Here is a 12,942-nt window from a genome sequence, read left to right as displayed (position 1 = left end):
TATTTTATTTTAATTTTACCTTTACTTCCGGCGCCGACAGAGATGGCCGCCTCGCTTCGCGTTCCTAGGAAACTATGCAGTTTTTTTTTTTTTTTTTTTACATGTTATTTCTTACATTAGTACCCCAGGTCATCTTAGATTTCATTACATACAGTCGAGAAGAACTACTGAATATAAGAGCAGCGTCAACTCACCATCAGTACGACCAAGAATATGACTGTCGCGAAGCGGATCCTGTGTTCTGCCTTTCACCCAGGACAACGGAATGGATCCCAGCCGGCGACCCAAAAAAACGACTTCGTAAAAGAGGGTAACGTAGCGGTCTTCTGGTCAGACTCCGGAGACGGGCTCATCGTGCACCACTCCCCAGTATACTTCTCGCCAATGTCCAGTCTCTTGACAACAAGGTTGATGAAATCCGAGCAAGGGTAGCATACCAGAGGGACATCAGAGACTGTAACGTTCTTTGCTTCACGGAAACATGAAACAAACATCTTTCTGGTAAGAAGAGGGGCGGGGGCGTATGCCTTATGGCTAACGAGACGTGGTGTGGTCACAAAAGCATACAGGAACTCAAGTCCTTCTGTTCACCTGATTTAGAATTCCTCACAATCAAATGTCGACCGCATTATCTACCAAGGGAATTCTCTTCGATTATAATCACAGCCGTATATATTCCCCCCCAAGCAGACACATCGATGGCTCTGAACGAACTTTATTTGACTCTTTGCAAACTGGAATCCATACATCCTGAGGCTGCATTCATTGTAGCTGGGGATTTTAACAAGGCTAATCTGAAAACAAGACTCCCTAAATTGTATCAGCATATCGATTGCGCATCCAGGGCTGGCAAAACCTTGGATCACTGCTATTCTAACTTCCGCGACGCATATAAGGCCCTGCCCCGCCCTCCTTTCGGAAAAGCTGACCACGACTCCATTTTGTTGATCCCTGCCTACAGACAGAAACTAAAACAAGAAGCTCCCACGCTGAGGTCTGTTCAACGCTGGTCCGACCAATCTGATTCCACACTCCAAGACTGCTTCCATCACGTGGACTGGGATATGTTTCGTATTGCATCAGACAACAACATTGACGAATACGCTGATTCAGTGTGCGAGTTCATTAGAACGTGCGTTGAAGATGTCGTTCCCATAGCAACGATTAAAACATTCCCAAACCAGAAACCGTGGATTGATGGCAGCATTCGGGTGAAACTGAAAGCGCAAACCACTGCTTTTAATCAGGGCAAGGTGACGGGAAATATGACCGAATACAAACAGTGTAGCTATTCCCTCCGCAAGGCAATCAAACAAGCTAAGCGTCAGTATAGAGACAAAGTAGAATCTCAATTCAACGGCTCAGACACAAGAGGTATGTGGCAGGGTCTACAGTCAATCACGGATTACAAAAAGAAAACCAGCCCCGTCACGGACCCGGATGTCTTGCTCCCAGGCAGACTAAATAACTTTTTTGCCCGCTTTGAGGACAATACAGTGCCACTGACACGGCCTGCAACCAAAACATGCGGCCTCTCCTTCACTGCAGCCGAGGTGAGTAAAACATTTAAACGTGTTAACCCTCGCAAGGCTGCAGGCCCAGACGGCATCCCCAGCCGCGCCCTCAGAGCATGCGCAGACCAGCTGGCTGGTGTGTTTACGGACATATTCAATCAATCCCTATCCCAGTCTGCTGTTCCCACATGCTTCAAGAGGGCCACCATTGTTCCTGTTCCCAAGAAAGCTAAGGTAACTGAGCTAAACGACTACTGCCCCGTAGCACTCACTTCCGTCATCATGAAGTGCTTTGAGAGACTAGTCAAGGACCATATCACCTCCACCCTACCTGACACCCTAGACCCACTCCAATTTGCTTACCGCCCAAATAGGTCCACAGACGATGCAATCTCAACCACACTGCACACTGCACACTGCCCTAACCCACCTGGACAAGAGGAATACCTATGTGAGAATGCTGTTCATCGACTACAGCTCGGCATTTAACACCATAGTACCCTCCAAGCTCGTCATCAAGCTTGACACCCTAGGTCTCGACCCCGCCCTGTGCAACTGGGTACTGGACTTCCTGACGGGCCGCCCCCAGGTGGTGAGGGTAGGCAACAACATCTCCACCCCGCTGATCCTCAACACTGGGGCCCCACAAGGGTGCGTTCTGAGCCCTCTCCTGTACTCCTTGTTCACCCACGACTGCGTGGCCACGCACGCCTCCAACTCAATCATCAAGTTTGCGGACGACACAACAGTGGTAGGCTTGATTACCAACAACGACGAGACGGCCTACAGGGGGAGGTGAGGGCCCTCGGAGTGTGGTGTCAGGAAAATAACCTCACACTCAACGTCAACAAAACTAAGGAGATGATTGTGGACTTCAGGAAACAGCAGAGGGAACACCCCCCTATCCACATCGATGGAACAGTAGTGGAGAGGGTAGCAAGTTTTAAGTTCCTCGGCATACACATCACAGACAAACTGAATTGGTCCACCCACACGGACAGCATCGTGAAGAAGGCGCAGCAGCGCCTCTTCAACCTCAGGAGGCTGAAGAAATTCGGCTTGTCACCAAAAGCACTCACAAACTTCTACAGATGCACAATCGAGAGCATCCTGGCAGGCTGTATCACCGCCTGGTACGGCAACTGCTCCGCCCACAACCGTAAGGCTCTCCAGAGGGTAGTGAGGTCTGCACAACGCATCACCGGGGGCAAACTACCTGCCCTCCAGGACACCTACACCACCCGATGTTACAGGAAGGCCATAAAGATCATCAAGGACAACAACCACCCGAGCCACTGCCTGTTCACCCCGCTATCATCCAGAAGGCGAGGTCAGTACAGGTGCATCAAAGCTGGGACCGAGAGACTGAAAAACAGCTTCTATCTCAAGGCCATCAGACTGTTAAACAGCCACCACTAACATTGAGTGGCTGCTGCCAACACACTGACTCAACTCCAGCCACTTTAATTGATGGGAAATGATGTAAAATATATCACTAGCCACTTTAAACAATGCTACCTAATATAATGTTTACATACCCTACATTATTCATCTCATATGTATACGTATATACTGTACTCTATATCATCTACTGCATCTTTATGTAATACATGTATCACTAGCCACTTTAACTATGCCACTTTGTTTACATACTCATCTCATATGTATATACTGTACTCGATACCATCTACTGTATCTTGCCTATGCCGCTCTGTACCATCACTCATTCATATATCTTTATGTACATATTCTTTATCCCCTTACACTTGTGTGTATAAGACAGTAGTTTTGTAATTGTTAGTTAGATTACTTGTTGGTTATTACTGCATTGTCGGAACTAGAAGCACAAGCATTTCGCTACACTCGCATTAACATCTGCTAACCATGTGTATGTGACAAATAAAATTTGATTTGATTTGATTTATCTAGGCAAGTCAGTTAAGAACCAATTCTTATTTTCAATGACGGCCTAGGAACAGTGGGTTAACTGCCTGTTCAGGGGCAGAATGACAGATTTGTACCTTGTCAGCTCGGGGATTTGAACTTGCAACCTTCAGAGACTACATAATATACTATACACTGAGTGGCCTGTTTATTAGGTACACCACCCTGTTCACAAAAATGGTTCGCTCCTACAGACAGTCAGTCATGTGGCTGTGGCTTGCTATATAAAGCAGGCAGACAGGCATTCTGCTACTGTTCGACTGAACGTTCGAATGGGCAAAATAAGTGACCTAAGTGAGTTTGAGCATAGTATCATCATTCCCGTATCTCAGAATCGGCTATCCTCCTGGGCTTTTCACACAGGCAGTGTCTAGGGTTTACCGAGAATGGTGCGACAAACCAAAAACATCCATTCAACGGTAGTCCTGTGGGCAAAAACAAATCAAATCCAAATCAAATTGTATTTGTCACATTCACATGGTTAGCAGATGTTAATGCGAGTGTAGCAAAATGCTTGTGCTTTTAGTTCCGACAATGCCATAATACCCAACGAGTAATCTAACCTAACAATTCAGCTTGTCGGTGAGAGGTCAAAGGAGAAAGGCAAAAATCATGCAAGCTAACAGCTAGCCAAAAACAGGCAAATAACGTTGGTCCAACGGTTTGTGTTAAATGCGGAAGACACATTTCATTTGAATGCATTCAGTTGTACAACTGACTAGGTTTCCCCTTTCCCTTGTCACAGAGGGGCTATTGCAGGAGATGATCACACCGGGTTCCACTCCTATCAGCTAAAAACAAGAAGAAGCCGCTTCAGTGGGCATTTTATCACAAACACTGGACAATTGAGGAGTGGAAAAACATTGCCTGGTCCAACGAATCCCAGTTCCTGTTGCATCACACTGATTGCAGAGTCAGGATTTTGTGTAAGTAGCATGAGTCCATGGCTCCATCCTGCCTGGTGTCAACGGTACAGGCTGGTGGCGGTGGTTTAACGGTGTGGAGAATGTTTTCCTGGCACACATTAGGTCCCTTGATACAAATTGAGCAATGTTTCCATGCCCTGAATAAGTCATGCTGTTCTGGAGGCAAAGAGGGGTCTGACCTGGTACTAGATGAGTGTATCTAATAAACTGGCCACTCAGTGTATATTGTATTATAGTTAAATTATAGTTGTCAACATTGCTATTACAATGTCTGGCATGCAAATTCATGTGATGGGGAAATAGCACAGCAAAGCTGTAACCCAGTGTTGTCAGGTCACTGGTCTTTGCCGCTGTGTGAAGAGACTGTAGACATCAATAGAATAAGGAATTATTAAATTAATAGGATCTCTCTGGAAAAATGCTAGTTTCCCTCGGCAGACGGGTTGCCTCCCACATTAACAATGTTCCAACATACTGTTGCCCAAGGTATGGGAATCCCCAGACTAGATAGATGCCATCTCAAAGGACACAGTTGATTGGTGGCGGAAAAGTACTTAATTCTCTGCTCTCTCGCTCCCTGTTGCATGGGTTATTTCCATAGCCACCTTGATAAGGGCCTCTGTGGAACTCCCCTCAGGGTCTCTATGTGTCACACTGAGTGTTCATTCAAAATGACACCCTTTATCCTATAGTGCCCATAGGGTTCTGGTCAAAAGTAGTTCACCCTGTAGGGAATAGGGTGCCATTTGGGGTGCACAGGGTGATATAAGAGTACAACAACAGGTTAGTTAAGGCCAGGGTTACAAGTTGGATAACAACACAGTTTTTAAGTACAATTTTTATTAGAGTGGTATAAGGAGATAGATAAAAGAATATAGAGTGGTGGGTTGCATTCACAGCCAAGAATGTGCTATTGTTTCATGAGTGAGACTTGTGTGTTGACTTTCACACCCCTCATTTGTTTTGCCTATCAGTTGACTAATCACAGGGTCCCGTGTGGTTCAGTTGGTAGAGCATGGAGGTTGCAATGCAAGGGTTGTGGATTCAATTCCCATGGTGGACCAGTATGGGAAAAAGTACAAAAATGTATATACTCACTACTGTAAGTCACTCTGGATAAGAGTGAGTACTAAACCACAAAGGCCCGTTGTGTGTTAGAGAAGATAAATCAGGTGTTATAGAGTAGCTGGCCACTGCATGGGCAATTTGGTTTTGTTAGGTTGTTGTGGAAAAGGACAAAATAAACTGTTCACATAATCAAAAATGATAGAATAATTATTTGGGCTAAATAGTTTGCTATGCCATTATTTGATAGGTGTCTGATGACACATATACAGTACTTCTAATACTCAGACATTCTGATACACCAGTGGACAGAGAATTGGGAGACACCCAAAAACCGTTCTGCTTATTTTCATAATAGCATGTCATTAGATCATGTGTGTGGTCATAGTAATATTGTATCCAGTTACACTGACTGACATTAGATCGATGGAACGATACCAGTCATCAAAGGGGATGGAGATAATTCATTTATGTTTGTTGTATAATCTATTTTGTGCTTTTGATATGAAAGATACAGTATACAGTATGTATCCATAGTTCTCTCCCTGGTTGTATTATGACAACATAAGAGAGACTTAAAATAAGACAGTATATCTATCCAGAGTTCTCTCCCTGGTTGAATTTTGACAACATATCCACTCGTGCCTTGTTATAGAGCTTGTACAAATCAAACATCATACTGTCTTACTATCTGGTCTAGTGAATCACCACCCAAGTTACCATTGCAGTTGCCTGTTGTTTATCTGTTATCCTGGCCAGTGTTAGTTGGAGCAATTCCACTATCTGGGATAGGCTATTCAGGTCTCTATATCTGGGATGGGCTATTCAGGTCTGTATATCTGGGATGGGTTATTCAGGTTTGTTATGATGACAAATGCTGGTGCTGGCAACACCCTATACAGGGCTATAATCCTAGGGCTGTAATGGATAGGGATAGACTGAGAGGAGGGTATGCTTTGAATGTGTTGTGCATCTGTTGAAGTCTGTCAGTAAGCACATGTGTGTGAGCTGCCTACCCTCAAGCCTTGGCCCCATGCCATTGTGGCATAAACTGACTGCTGCCTCCTCAGTCTTGCAACCATGAAAACTAAAGCTAATCAACGCAAACCTTCCATTGTGATAGCACCTATTCTCTCTCTCACGCTCTCGCTCTCTCTCCTGTAAGTGGGCGTCAGGGTGGCTGAATGTGATTTATGTCTGATTCCAACTACAGAAGGTTGACCTTGATAACCTCCAAGCGCTAAATAGCTAGGGAAGGGCTCCCCCACACAAGTCTAAACTATCTCTATCAAGTGTTGTTGAATGCTGCTGGCTCAGGAGGAGGAAAAGCTATATTTTCTTTGATGGGCAGAGAAGAAGGAGAACCGGATATTTTCTAGGACAATCCTACCTCAACAATGTAGGGTCACGAAACGGTTGTAGGCTTACGAAACCCATTCTGTGATGAAAACAATGTAGGGTTATGAAACCCATTCTGTGATGTACATACAGAAATGTGGTTATAACAAAGACTTGATATATTATGTAAGGGTGGGTAGATTAAATAGGTAGATGTGGTTCTTTGTGTTAGCGCCCACACATAGGTTAAGTTCATATGACTCTGTTACACAATGGGCACATCCCAATTGGCACGCTATTCCCTATATTGTGCACTACGTTCTCTTTCTAACGCCCAGAGGAGTGTGTGTGATGCGGAATGTGTGATGCAGGGATAGATTTATTGGAAAGACCTAACCTTGAGATCAGACCATAGGCTCAGAGGAAGTGAGAGGGAATATTCTGATCAATGTGAAAAACAAACCCTGTCTGTGAACACAAGGTCAGGGGAGCCATAGAGATGCAGTAGAATTCCTTTTAATTCTGTGGTCAGCGCATTAAGAAAAGCATCACTACCCACATCTAGTCTGTGTTCTATGTCCATTGGGGTATACATACAGTGAAGTACACACACTAAAGGGTAAGAAATTATACAGTTGAAGTCGGATGTTTACATACACCTTCGCCAACTACATTTAAACTCAGTTTTTTAATCCTAGTCGAAATTCTCTATCTTAGGCCAGTTAGGATCAACCACTTTATTTTAAGAATGTGAAATGTCAGAATAATAGTAGAGATAATTATTTATTTTAGCTTGTATTTCTTTCATCACATTCCCAGTGGGTCAGAAGTTTACATATACTCAATTAGTATTTGGTAGCATTGCCTTAAATTGTTTAATTAACTTGGGTCAAACATTTTGGGTAGCCTTCCACAAGTATTCCACAATAAGTTGGGTGAATTTTGGCCCATTCCTCCTGACAGAGCTGGTGTAACTGAGTCAGGTTTCTAGGCCTCCTTGAGCACACACGCTTTTTCAGTTCTGCCCACTAATTTTCTATAGGATTTTTCAGTTCTGCCCACACATTTTCTATAGGATTGAGGTCAGGGGTGATGGCCACTCCAATACCTTGACTTTGTTGTTCTTAAGCCATTTTGCCACAACTTGGGAAGTATGCTTGGGGTCATTGTCCATTTGGAAGACCCATTTGCAACCACGCTTTAACTTCCTGATTGATGTGTTGAGATGTTGCTTCAATATATCCACATAATTTTGCTTCCTCATGATGATTCCATCTATTTTGTGAAGTACACCAGTCCCTCCTGCAGTAAAGCACACCCACAACATGATGCTTCCACCACCATGCTTCACATTTGGGATGGTGTTCTTCGGCTTGCAAGCATCCCCCTTTTTCCTCCAGACATAACGATCATTATGGCAAACAGTTCTATTTTGTTTCATCAGACCAGAGGACATCTCCAAAAGGTACGACCTTTGTCCCCTTGTGCAGTGGCAAACCGTAGTCTGGCTTTTTTATGGCGGTTTTGGAGCAGTGGCTTCTTCCTTGCTGAGCGGCCTTTCAGGTTATGTCGATATAGGACTCGTTTTACTGTGGATAAAGATACTTTTGTACCCGTTTCCTCCAGCATCTTCACAAGGTCCTTGCTCCAGAGGAGAGATTTCCACCCTGCCACCATCCAGAGGGTAAATGCCAGCATCTCTTTGGGACTGCAGTCCACACCATGTACAGTATCATTCACATCATCAGCACTCATATGCTGAGTTTGGCACTTCGCCAGCTGGGAGTTTCACCCGGGTGAACTGAGCTCTGGCAACACTGTTCCCAGTTCCTGCCCGAGCCCCTGCATCCAGCGACTTGAGGGAGGTCTGTCAAATGCTTAGCCTGCTCTGCTCTCACGTGGTTGGCCAGGGACCTTGGCAAAGTTTCAACTTTCTCATCAAATAGCTGCAGATCACCCTATGCCTGTTAGCGCTTATAGGAATGAGCTAAACACCCCATTTGACTTTAAATCTCGTAGGGGGCTTGGCCTATGATTTTTTTTTAAACATTTACACAACTGTAACTTGGGTAGAGGACTCTTGTCCTGACATTCTGGTCGCTGAAACATGGTTAAATGGTTCTGTCTCTGATAAAAAAACATTGAAGTGAATGATTATAATGTATTTAGATGTGACAGATTACAGAAAGGTAGAGAAGTGACCATATACAGTACCAATCAAAAGTTTGGGAACACCTACTCATTCAAGAGTTTTTCTTTATTTTTTACTATTTTCTACATTGTAAAAAACTATGAAAAAAACGAGGAAATAACATATGGAATTATGTTGTAACCAAAAAAGTGTTAAACAAATCCAAATATATCTTACATTTGAGATTCTTCAAAGTAGCCACCCATTACCTTGATGACAGCTTTACACACTTTTGGCATTCTCTCAACCAGTTTTTCCAACAGTCCTGAAGGAGTTCCAACATATATTGATCACTTTTTGGCTGCTTTTCCTTCACTCTGTGGTCCAACACATTGCAAACTATCTTAATTGGGTTGAGGTCAGGGGAATGTGGAGGCCAGGTCATCTGATGCAGCACTCTATCACTCTCGGTGAAAAATCCCTTACACAGCCTGGAGGTGTGTTGGGTCATTGTCCTGTTGAAAAACAAATGATAGTCCCACTAATTACAAACCAGATGGGATGGCGTATTGCTGCAGAATGCTGTGGTAGCCATGCTGGTTAAGTGTGCCTTGAATTCTAAATAAATCACTGACAGTGTCACCAACAAAGCAACCCACAACATCACACCTCCTCCTCCATGCTTCATGGTGGGAACCACACATGCAGAGATCATCCGTTCACTTACTCTGAGTCTCATAAAGACACGGCGGTTGGAACCAAAAATCTCAAATTTGGACTCATCAGACCAAAGGACAGATTTCCACCGGTCTAATGTCCATTGCTCATGTTTCTTCGCCCAACAAGTCTCTTATTATTATTGGTGTCCTTTAGTAGAAGTTTCTTTGCAGCAATTCAACCATGAAGGTCTGATTCACGCAATCTCCTCTGAACAGTTGATGTTGAGATGTGTGTGTTACATGAACTCTTTAAAGAATTTTTGGGGGGCGCAATTTCTGAGGCTGGCAACTCTAATGAATTCATCCTCTGCAGCAGAGGTGACTCTGGGTCTTCCTTTCCAGTGGCGGTCCTCATGAGAGTCAGTTTCATCACAGCGCTTGATGGTTTTTGCCACTGCACTTGAAGAAACTTTCAAAGTTCTTGAAATTTTCCGGATTGACTGACCTTCATGTCTTAAAGTAATGATGGACTGTCATTTCTCTTTCCTTATTTGACCTGTTCTTGCCATAATATGGGATTGGTCTTTTACCAAATAGGGCTATCTTCTGTATACCACCCCTACCTTGTCACAACTGATTGGCTTCAACGCATTAAGAAGGAAAATGCATTCCACAAATGACCTTTTAACAAGGCACACCTGTTATTGAAATGCATTCCAGGTGACTACCTCATGAAGCTGGTTGAGAGAATGCCAAGAGTGTGCAAAGCTGTAATAAAGGCAAATGGTGGCTACTTTGAAGAATCTCAAATATAAAATATATTTTGATTTGTTTAACACTTATTTGGTTACTGAATGATTCCATGTGTTATTTCATAGTTTTGATGTCTTCACTATTATTCTACAATGTAGAAAATAGTAAAAATAAAGCCCATTAACCTTGACTGGTACTGTATGTAAAATAAAATTTAATGGCATCCAAATCAAATCAAATCCAATTTTATTTGTCACATACACATGGTTAGCAGATGTTAATGCGAGTGTAGCGAAATGCTTGTGCTTCTAGTTCCGACAATGCAGTAATAACCAACAAGTAATCTAGCTAACAATTCCAAAATTACTACCTTATAGACACAAGTGTAAGGGGATAAAGAATATGTACATAAAGATATATGAATGAGTGATGGTACAGAGCGGCATAGGCAAGATACAGTAGATGGTATTGAGTGCAATATATACATATGAGATGAGTATGTAAACAAAGTGGCATAGTTAAAGTGGCTAGTGATACATGTATTACATAAAGATGCAGTAGATGATATAGAGTACAGTATATACATATACATATGAGATGAATAATGTAGGGTATGTAAACATTATATTAGGTAGCATTGTTTAAAGTGGCTAGTGATATATTTTACATCATTTCCCATCAATTCCCATTATTAAAGTGGCTGGAGTTGAGTTGAGTCCCAATCTTTGAATAGGTTTTTCCCCAAGAAATCTGAGCTCCTGGTTGTAGAAGTGTCCATAAACCAGAATACACATAGCTGAGATTTACTGCACACCTGCTGCTATGGCGGATGCTATTGGTGCTATATCCAAGTGTTTAACAGCTTTCCTGTCCTCGGAATTCGTCATTTGGCTATCCTCGGCCAATTTAAGACTATGTGCATTGATTTGAATCTCTCAGTTGATCTCAAAACCAATAGGGCTAAATGTGAAAAAAAAACTTTTGTAGAAATCCTCGTTGATTGATTTTATTCTTACTAGTAATCCCCAAAAATATTTGTCTAGTGGAGTATTTGCATATGATCCCAGTGATCATTATCCCATAGCATGTATTAGAGATACCAAACAGCAAAATACTAATCCTTGTTTAATTAAGAAGATGCATTTTTAAATGTTTTCTCCTCAAGGGATTTTACATGACATGTTCTACTATAATTTAGCCACCATCTCCTGTATTCCTGACTCTGACATGGCTCTAGAAAATGTGTTCTCTGTTATTTATTCCTCTGGCAGATAAACAAGACACTTTTAAACAATTCAGAGGCTATTCAGGGCTATTAGCTATCTGAGCTTCAGCTATCTGAGCTCATTCCTTGCTCAGGCCTGGGCAAAAAGCAAGGAAAACTGACTCTGTAGTGGACTGGCAATCTTTCAAACAATTGAGAATCAGATTTACTATCTCAATTTAGAAAGCTAAATCAAGCTAATTTTTAAGCTCTATCTCGGACTCTGCTGGTGATCCTTTTAAATATGGCATCATAACTGAGAAGAATGGGATAAGTGATGCTTTTAATGATCATTTTATCTCGGCATGCCTGGGCCAAAGCAATAGCGGTCTCTGACTTGTGGTCAGGCTCACTCAGTTGGAACAAACTTAAACTTGCGCCTATTTTCAATGCTGAATAAAATGTCTTTGAGAAAACATAAAAGTGTCATAATGTATTATTTCACAAACATTCTTTATGAATTTAAATGAATTCCAAGAAGTAATGATCTAGTTTTTCAAAAGTATCTGTAATCTGATTACAATCTTTTTGCTGGTAACGTAACTGATTACAATTACAGTTGTTTTGTAATCAGATTACATGTAACTGATTACATGAAATCAGTTACTCCTCAACCCTAGTGGACAATAACATGACGTCAATGGGAAAATCAACACCATTCCTGGACAAGCTTACGTTACTATGAATCAGAAGTGACTGTGTGTATTCTGGTCACTGAAGCCTAAGTATCTCTCACAACAACAATTTAAATAAGGATGTTGATTCAACGTACAATTGTAAGGCAACCTGCTGCAATGGGACTGCGAGTTTGCTCAACATTAGGGCTGAAGCTGAACCAAGATACATTCTCAAGTTGAATTGTATGTTCATTCAAATTTTAATTTTAGATTGATTGAACATGCAATTCAACTTGAGAATTTATTCTACCTTATTTGCATATTTTCCAGTGTGCCTTGCCTTTCAAGTGAATAGGAGTTACCACCCATGACTGTATTTGTTAGCGACGGAGACATGGTTGTTCTACTCAATGGCTTTCAGTCCTTGGACACTGTGCTATCTAACCTCCAAACGAGTTTCGATGCCATACAACACTCCTTCCGTGGCCTCCAACTGCTCCTAAACGCTAGTAAAACCAAATGCATGCTTTTCAACCGTTCGCTGCCTGCACACGCACGCCCGACAAGCATCACCACCCTGGATGGCTCCGACCTAGAATATGGGGACATCTATAAGTACCTAGGTGTCTGGCTAGACTGTAAACTCTCCTTCCAGACTCATATCAAACATCTCCAATCTAAAATCAAATCTAGAGTCGGCTTTCTATTCCGCAACAAAGCCTCCTTCACTC

The sequence above is a fragment of the Oncorhynchus tshawytscha genome, linkage group LG01, assembly GCF_018296145.1.
Source record: "Oncorhynchus tshawytscha isolate Ot180627B linkage group LG01, Otsh_v2.0, whole genome shotgun sequence".
Classification (NCBI taxonomy): Eukaryota; Metazoa; Chordata; class Actinopteri; order Salmoniformes; family Salmonidae; genus Oncorhynchus; species Oncorhynchus tshawytscha.
Note: the sequence above shows the minus strand (reverse complement) of the source record.